We start from the raw sequence: 9,905 nt of genomic DNA, 5'->3' as shown, positions 1-9,905 counted from the left end.
AGCAGACTTCACTGCCGGACAGAATGGGGCTGCCGGCTCATGCACGGGAGGCAGCACACTTCCAAAACGAATGCAATCACTTTTCACCCTTTGCAAACTACGCCTACCCGGGCCAGCTTAATAGAATCCCCTCATTGTTTCGCAGCCCGCCCAACCCACTTCACTGATTGAACGGAAACGGTGCTGTACTGAACGACCAGTTGAAAAACGGGGAGGGGTTGAGTTGTGGGTTGGGGAATGCTTTCAGCATGGCCACTGCCCTTTAAATACACCAATCATCGCTTCAAGCCACACCTCGCCAAACCCACCAAACAGGAGCAAACGTACCTCAAAGTCTGTTCAAGAAAGTACAAGAATGTTTTGGGGAAATGTGTCGTTTGAGCGAACTGAATGCACGTCAGGGCTTGATGATTAGTTGACAGGTAGAATCAGGTGTGCTTGTCCGAGGCCACATCAAAAATATGTACTGTTGGGAGTACTGAAGGACCAGAGTTAGGAAACACTGATCAAACATGAATTCAAACACTCCTCCAGAATCCCTCCATCCCCTCCTTCTTTTATTCCCCTTCCTCTCTCTCATTCAAAGTATAATTTTGCTTTTAGTGCAAGTTATTTCCTTGTTTTTTTCATGGCCCATTATTCCTAGCATTACGTTCTGCCAAATATACCGCTCGTAAGTAGACCTGGGTTCAAATACTATTTGAAATTATTTCAAATTCTTTATCTGTGCTCGATTGAGCTTGCCTGGCTTAATGGACCGATAGAATAGTATCAAGCCTGTGAACCCCACCCACCTGGCATTCCAGGCAAGCAAGAGGAAAAATGATCAAAAGTATCTGATAGATTTCAAATGGCATTTGAACCCAGGTCTGGTCTAAAGCCAACTGGGTCTCTGGTGTAGCCTAGTTCTGTTCTGTTCACGTCAAAGTGATTGTTTTCTTTCTGCTCAAAAGGGGGATGCAGCCAGGACCAGAACCACGCAGGAGCCTGGCCAAGCTCACATTACACAGTTCAACAGTGTGTGTGTGTGTGTGTGTGTGTGTGTGTGTGTGTGTGTGTGTGTGTGTGTGTGTGTGTGTGTGTGTGTGTGTGTGTGTGTGTGTGTGTGTGACTGTGTACAGGTCTGCATCTCAAAAGAGAGAAGGAGATTTCCGTGTATCACTTATCCTTCATGAAACATGCTCGTCCCAGGAAAACAAATGTCAATAAAGTTTGGAATGACTGAAAGCAGAAATGGTTCAACTGTCAGTAAAATGAAGTAGGTGTCAGGTAAAAGAATGCTGGAGTTGAATGATAAGTCACTCACAGGAATACAGTTATGACTAGACAAAGTTAAGAAAAATAGATTTTATTCAAACAAATGCACACACATATTCCTCCAAACAACCTTGTAAACATCAATCTAAAAGCCTGAAGATATTCATTCCCTCTCAAATCTAGCCACACACACACACACACACACACAATTCTTGTCCCTAACATAAACCAGCCAAGGACATTGCTGTAGCGGTGTCTCAGAGAGCATACAGTCACAGTCATGTTGTGTCCTGTCCTCCCATCCATGTCCCCCTCCCCATCACCACCACACACACATACACACTCTCTCACACACACACAATCTCTCTCACACACACACACACACACACACACACACACACACTCTTTTTCTCCTGCAGGGTGTGTTGCTGTGGTGCGTGGTGGCGAGGTGAGTCTACAGGCTAAGTACTGTGGGAGAAACATGGCGCCACACTCTCTCTCACACACACACACAGACCGTGACACAAACACTCACACAGACACACACAGTGACACACACACACTTGCCTCTCTAGGTGAGTGTACAGGGCAGGCCAAGTACAGTGGGAGGAACAGGCTGTATCTCAGCAGTGCCCATATGGTCTTCTGGAGGCGTCAGGAACAGGGGAGGGAGGGAGTGGTGGAGGGATGAAGAGAGGGAGGGATGAGGTGACCAGCCACCTGAACAGGAGATGGAGGGAGAGATAGAGAGAGATAGAGGGAAGGAAAGAGAGCGAGAGAGGGAGGGAGGGATGAAATGACCAGCCACCTGAACAGGAGATGGAGGGAGAGATAGAGAGAGATAGAGGGAAGGAAAGAGAGCGAGAGAGGGAGGGAGGGAGGGATGAGGTGACCAAACAACCTAAACAGGTAAAGGAGGGGGAGGATGGGCTCATGCAGTCACACGCTTACACAGGGTATATATTAATAGTGGCTCCCTCTTCATCTCCTTGCATTCATGCACTGATGTGTAAAAAGCTGGATGGGTGCAAGCAAATTCACAGGCTCTATCCACGGTCATGCTTTAACCCACTCAAATCACATTTTATTCGTCACATGCTTTGTAAACAACTGTATAACTTTTTGAGGATCTGAGTTCCCATGCCAAATCCTCCTGAGGAGGAAGAGGCAATGTTGTGCACTCTTCACAACTGTGTTGGTGTGTATGGACCATAATAGATCCTTAGTGATGTGGACACTGAGGAACTTGAAGCTCTCGACCCGCTCCACAACAGCCCCGTTGATATGAATGGGAGCGTGCTCGGCCCTCAGTTTCGTGTAGTCGACGATCAGCTGTCTTGTGGGTCCAGGGGTGCAGGGGGTCCAGGGTGACTGGGATGATGGTGTTGATGTGAGCCATGACTTTCAAAGCATTTTAACACTACAGAGTTTTATGGGGCGATAGACATTTAGACATGTTACCTTGGCATTCCTGGGTACAGGGACAATGGTGGTCTGCTTGAAAAACGTAGGTATTGTAGACTGGGTCAGGGGGAGATTGAAAATGTCAGTGAAGACACTTGCCAGCTGGTTAGCGCATGCTCTGAGTACGTGTCCTGGAAATCTGTCTGGACTTGCGGCCTTGCGAATGTAAACCTATTTATAGGTTTTAGTCACGGCTAAGGAGAGTATGATCACACAGTCGTCCGGAACAGTTGGTGCTCTCATGCATGGTTAAGTGTTGCTTACCTCGAAGTGAGCATAGAAGGCATTTAGCTCATCTGGGAGGCTCGCATCACTGGGAAGCTCACGGCTGGGTTTCCCTTTGTAATCAATGATAGATTGCAAGCCCTGCCACATCCGACAAGCATTAGAGTTGGTGTAGTAGAATTCGATCTTAGTCTTGTATTGAGGCTTTGCCTGTTTGATGGCTTGTCGGGGGTCATAGAGGGATTTCTTATAAGCGTCCGGATTAGTCTTCTGATCCTTGAAAGCTGCAGTGTTAGCCTTTAGCTCAGTGCGGATGCTTTCTGTAATCCATGGCTTCTGGTTGGGATATGTACATATTTTTGTTAGCTGCATGTGTGACATAACGCTACCAGTCCTATTTATGATATAATTTACGAAGATTATGCTTTTTTATTTTTATTTTTATTTTATCAAAATGAAAAAGAAATTGTTTTATCAATTTGTATATTTGAGTTTATTTGTTGTCATATTTGTATTTTCTGGTGCATTAAACTGAAATTGCAACCAATGTTCTATGGCTTGTTTTAAAAATAGCAATATTTTGGAGATTATTTAATTTTAAAATAACCGAAAGTGAGAGGTTGTAATCTGAATAAAAGGGGAAATGCCCTTCTTAAACATGGGGTGAGACATTCTTACTAAGTATAACTTTTGTATGACTGAAGCCTTTAGTGAGACATCTACTGCTTTAATATTTAATCATTTCTGCCCTCCGAATTCATATTCATTCTATGAATAGGCCCGTTTAATTTTGTCTGGTTTATCGTTCCAAATCAAACTGAATCTTTTTTGCTCATATTATTTGTCCCTTTACCATCATACAAGGTTGCATTCTCCTAAGTCTTATTATTTCACGGGAATTTGCATTTTTTTCACCAAATCCATGTAGAACTGGAATAATAATGAACGCCAATAAATACAATAGGGTTTCACCCAGCTTGCTGGCCATGGTTCAGCAGTGATGCTGAGGGTTGGGGATCCGTCATTTAATTGCAGAGTTCTAGGGGTTTCTCTCAGCCCTGCCTTCCCGCCTATGTGCGTGAGGACCATGAGTCGCCCACCTCATTCCTGCATACTTCACTCTCCACCGAGCCCTTCCCGCTCTCCAACTGTTAGTGTGTGTGCATCTCAAAGTGGGATCCTCTCTTTGTTTCCTCTCAATCTTTTGTATAGATTACCGTGTATTGATACCCACTGGGCAAAAACTGGTCATTTCGACCCAAAACTCTATGCGATGATGTTGAATCAGTGTGGAAAACTGATTGGATTTGCTAAAAGTCATCAATGTGAAGGCATTTGGTATTTTTCTCACCCAATCTTTAACCTAAATCCAATGATATGCTGAAATCTTTTTGTTGATTTCACGTTGAATTCACATTAGTTGACAACTCAACAAAATGTAAATCAAAAGTAGATGTTGAACTGACATCTGTGCCCAGTGGTGTGCGATCTCAGAGCACGATCTCTAACATTTACAAAGTCTCGGGGTTCTGCTCGCCTGAGTTAGAATAACTCATGATAAGCTGTGGACTTTTTATCTTTATTTTTCATAGCTGTATAATTGCCACCACAAACCGGCGCTAAGACCGCACTCAACGAGCTGTATAATGCCATAAGCAAACTAGAAAAAGCTATCCAGAGGTGGCACTCCTAGTGGCCAGTGATTTTAATGCAGGGAAACTGAAATCCACCTTAGCTAATTTCTATTAGCATGACACCTGTGCAACTAGAGGCGAAAAAACTCTTGATCACTTATACTCCACACACAGAAATGCACACAAAGCTCTCCCACACCCTCCATATGGCAAATCTGACCATAACTATATCTTCCTGATTCCTGCTTATAAGCAAAAACTCTTACAGGAAGTACCAGTGACGCACTCAATACGGAAGTGGTCTGATGATGCGGATGGCATTGAGGACTTTACCACATCAGTTGCCGGCTGTATTAATAAGTTCACGACGCTGTTGTCCCCACATTGACTGTACCTACTTACAGTGGGGCAAAAAAGTATTTAGTCAGCCCCCAATTGTGCAAGTTCTCCCACTTAAAAATATGAGAGAGGCCTGTAATTTTCATCATCGGTACACTTCAACTATGACAGACAAAATGAGGAAAAATCATCCAGAAAATCACATTGTAGGATTTTTTATGAATTTATTTGCAAATTATGGTGGAAAATAAGTATTTGGTCACCTATAAACAAGCAAGATTTCTGGCTCTCTTTTTTAAGAGGCTCCTCTGTCCTCCACTCGTTACCTGTATTAATGGCACCTGTTTGAACTTGTTATCAGTATAAAAGACACCTGTCCACAACCTCAAACAGTCACACTCCAAACTCCACTCTGGCCAAGACCAAAGAGCTGTCAAAGGACACCAGAAACAACCGACCTCAACCCAATTGAGATGGTTTAGGCTGAGTTGGACCGCAAAGTGAAGGAAAAGCAGCCAACAAGTGCTCAGCATATGTGGGAACTCCTTCAAGACTGTTGGATAAGCATTCCAGGTGAAGCTGCTTGAGAGAATGCCAAGAGTGTGTAAAGGTGTCACCAAGGCAAAGGGTGGCTACTTTCAACAATCTCAAATATAAAATGTATTTTTTATTTGTTTAACACTTTTTTGATTACTATATGATTCCATGTGTGTTATTTTATAGTTTTGATGTCTTCACTATTATTCTACAATGTAGAAAAGAGTAAAAATAAAGAAAACCCCTTGAATGAGTACGTGTGCCCAAACTTTTGACTGGTAATGTATAACATTCTATTGGTTGCAAGAATTCTATATCATAATTTAAATTGAAAAACTCTAAGTTTTGAATCCAGCGTCATTTTGTGTATCAGTTCATAAACCATATGTCAGGGAATCGAAAATCTCTTCCCAACTATTTTGCAATCTATATGGCACAGCTGTCATTTTTTGGTCCTTAAATGAAACTGGTATATATTTTTTTATTTACCGCTATTTTCTTGAGCTAATTTTGGTCTTTAATGCAGGGCCAACAGGCAAATTACTTACTTTCTCTTTCTTCTACTTGCCTCTTCCATTTTTGTGGTAATGCTGCAATTAGTTGGTTGTAATTTTGGGTAGAGCAGCCATTTCCATATACATATATGAGGTGATTGTGGAGGCCAGGTCATCTGATGCAGCACTCCATCCCTCTCCTGCATAATCAAATAGCCCTACACAGCTTGGAGGTGTGTTAAGTCATTGTCCTGTTGAAAAACAAATGATAGTCCCACTAAGCACAAACCAGATGGGATGTCAGCCATGCTGGTTAAGTGTGCCTTGAATTCTAAAAGAATCCCAGACAGCGTCACCAGCAAAGCACCCACACCATTACACCTCCTTCACACATGCAGAGATCATCCATTGACCTACTCTGAGTCTCACAAAGACACAGCAGTTGGAATCAAAAATCTCAAATTTGGACTCGTAGTGTTCTTTGCAGAAATTCAACCATGAAGGCCTGATTCAAACAGTCTCCTCTGAACAGTTGATGTTGAGATGTGTCTGTTACTTGAACTCGGTGAAGCATTTATTTTGGTTGCAATTTCTGAGTCTGGTACCTCTAATGAACTTCTCTTCTGCAGCAGAGGAAACTCTGGGTCTTCCTTTACTCATGAGAGCCAGTTTCGTCATAGCACTTGATGGTTTTTGCGACTGCACTTGAAGAAACTTTCAAAGTTTTTGAAATGTTCCGGATTGACTGACAATGATGGACTTTCGTTTCCCTTTGCCTATTTGAGCTGTTCTTGCCATGATATGGACTTGGACTTTTACCAAATATTCTGTATATCACCCCTACCTTCTCACAACACAAATGATTGTCTGAAACGCATTAAGAAGGAAAGAAATTCCACAAATTAATATTTAACAAGGCACACCTGTTGATTGAAATGCATTCCAGGTGACTACCTCATGAAGCTGGTTGAAAGAATTCCAAAGGTATGTAAAATCTATCATCAAGGCAAAGGGTGGCAACTTTGAAGAATTTATAATCCAAAATATATATTGATTTGTTTAACAATTTTCTGGTTACCACATGATTCCATATTTGTTATGTCATAGCTTTGATGTCTTCACTATTATTCTATAATGTAGAAAATAGCGAAAATAAAGAAAACCCCTTGAATGAGTAGGTGTGTCCAAACTTTTGACTGGTCCTGTATATCCAAGAGCATAGCAGTGCAGACGTGTTTTGTTCGTTCTCTCGTGTACTTTTGTATTTTTTCGTCTTTTTTTGTATATATTAAAATGTTATTTTCAATCTCTCCTCCATTTTAGTTCAATTATACCTTCCGGTAACCTGCCTCACCCAATATGATACGGAACCGCTATTATTTTTTATTTTTAAACCTTATGCCAAGAACGACCTAGCTATCAGAAGCTAACTAGCTAATTAGCTACAAGCTATTTAGCCACTGCTAGCGGCCTTTACCTTCTGCACAGGTACTAGCCCTTTTTTAGCTTGGATAATACTCGCCAGCCTACCAGTAACGGACTGTCTCTCCACTACAACGCCGGATTCCTGACGTAATCCCTGGACCATTCTCCTGATCTTCACAGCTAGCTAGCACCCACCGAGTTACCCAGTACCGAAGCTATCCCTGAGGCCCATCTCCCGGCCTACTCAGTTATTCACCCGGACTCCACCCAAACACGGCTAGAACACACTACTCCACCGGATCCTTGCCATAAACTCTGGACCTTGGCACCGGATCACCGCTGCTACCGAGTGGCTATAGTGGCTAACGCCCCTGCACCGAAGCTAGCACCAGTTAGCTGTGAGGCAGGCACATCTCCCGGATAGAAAACTAAATTACTACAACCTCTTTCGCCATTTGGCTTGGATGCTTATTCGACACAACGCCCCGCCGCACCACCACGACAGGTCTGCCGACAAATACTGCCTTCAACCGGCCCCTGTTGGACGTCGGAGCAGACGCTTCTAATAGCCCCGGGCTACTAACTTTAAACGCAGCGTTGCCTGTGTGATAGCGTGGTAGCGACTACTCCTCGGCTCCCCTGTTCCTTCTATTGCTGCCGCTGGACCCTATGATCACTTGGCAACATAGCTGATGACCACTGGGATGTCCATTAATCACAGTACTCCATTCGGTTAATTTATTTATTTAATATCTGTCGGCCCTAGCCACGAACTCAGGCTCTCACCCTCTCTGCCCAGTCATCGCCATTTTACTTGTTGTTTTAGCTGATTAGCTGTTGTTGTCCCACCCGTTGCTGTCTTAGTTAGCTCTCCAAATCAACACCTGTGATTACTTTATGCCTCGCTGTATGTCTCTCTCATATGTCAATATGCCTTGTATACTGTTGTTTAGGTTAGTTATCATTGTTTTAGTTTACTGCAGAGCCCCTAGTTCCACTCATACCTCTGATACCTCCTTTGTCCCACTTCCCACACATGCGGTGACCTCAGCCATTATAACCAGCTTATACAGAGATACAACCTCTCTTATCATCACTCAGTGCCTGGGCTTACCTCCGCTGTACCCGCACCCCACCATACCCCTCTCTGCACATTATGCCCTGAATCTATTCTACCACGCCCAGAAATCTGCTCCTTTTATTCTTTGTCCACAACGCTCTAGGCGACCAGTTTTGATAGCCTTTAGCCGTACCCTCATTCTACTCCTCTGTTCCCTGGGTGATGTGGAGGTAAACCCAGGCACCCTCATTTGTTGACTTCTGTGATCAAAAAAGCCTTGGTTTCATGCATGTCAACATCAGAAGCCTCCTTCCTAAGTTTGTTTCACTCACTGCCTTAGCACACTCCGCCAACACTGATGTCCTTGCCGTGTCTGAGTCCTGGCTTAGGAAGGCCACAAACAATTCTGAGATTTCCATACCCAGCTACAACATTTTCCGTCAAGATAGAACTGCCAAAGGGGGAGGAGTTGCAATCTACTGCAGAGATAGCCTGCAAAGATCTGTCATACTTTCCAGGTCTACACCCAAACAGTTTGAACTTCTAATTTTAAAAATTAACCTCTCCAGAAGTAAGTCTCTCACTGTTGCCGCCTGCTATCGACCCCCCTCCGCTCGCAGCTGAGCCCTGGACACCATTTTTGAATTGATCGCCCCCCATCTAGCTTCAGAGTTCGTTCTGTTAGGTGACCTAAACTGGGATATACTTAACACCCCGGCAGTCCTACAATCCAAGCTAGATGCCCTCAATCTCACACAAATCATCAAGGAACACACCAGGTACAACCCTAAATCCGTTAACTTGGGCACCCTCATAGACATTATCCTGACCAACTTGCCCTCCAAATACACCTCCGCTGTTTTCAAACAGGATCTTAGCGATCACTGCCTCATTGCCTGTATCCGCTATGGGTCCGCGGTCAAATGACCACTCCTCATCACTGTCAAACGCTCCCTAAAAAACTTCTGCGAGCAGGCATTTCTAATCGACCTAGCCCGGGTATCCTTGAAGGATATTGACCTCATCCCGTCAGTCGAGGATGCCTGGTCATTCTTTAAAAGTAATTTCCTTACCATCTTAGATAAGCATTCCCCGGTCAAAAAGCCATGCCTTCCTCCTGGCTACTCCAACCCCGGCCAACAGCACCGCCCCCCTCACCCCGCAGCTACTCGCCTAAGCCTCCCCAGCTTCTCCTTCACCCAAATCCAAACAGCAGATGTTCTGAAAGAGCTGCAAAACCTGGACCCGTACAAATCAGCTGGGCTAGACAATCTGGACCCTCTTTTTCTAAAACTATCCGCTGCCAATGTTGCAACCCCTATTACCAGCCTGTTCAACCTCTCTTTTGTATCGTCCGAGATCCCTAAAGATTGGAAAGCTGCCGCGGTCATCCCCCTCTTCAAAGGGGGTGACACCCTAGACCGAAACTGTTACAGACCTATATCCATCCTGCTCTGCCTATCTAAAGTC

The sequence above is a fragment of the Oncorhynchus masou genome, chromosome 27, assembly GCF_036934945.1.
Source record: "Oncorhynchus masou masou isolate Uvic2021 chromosome 27, UVic_Omas_1.1, whole genome shotgun sequence".
Taxonomy (NCBI): domain Eukaryota; kingdom Metazoa; phylum Chordata; class Actinopteri; order Salmoniformes; family Salmonidae; genus Oncorhynchus; species Oncorhynchus masou.
The sequence above is the reverse complement of the archived record's forward strand: the minus strand, read 5'-3'. Positions refer to the sequence as shown.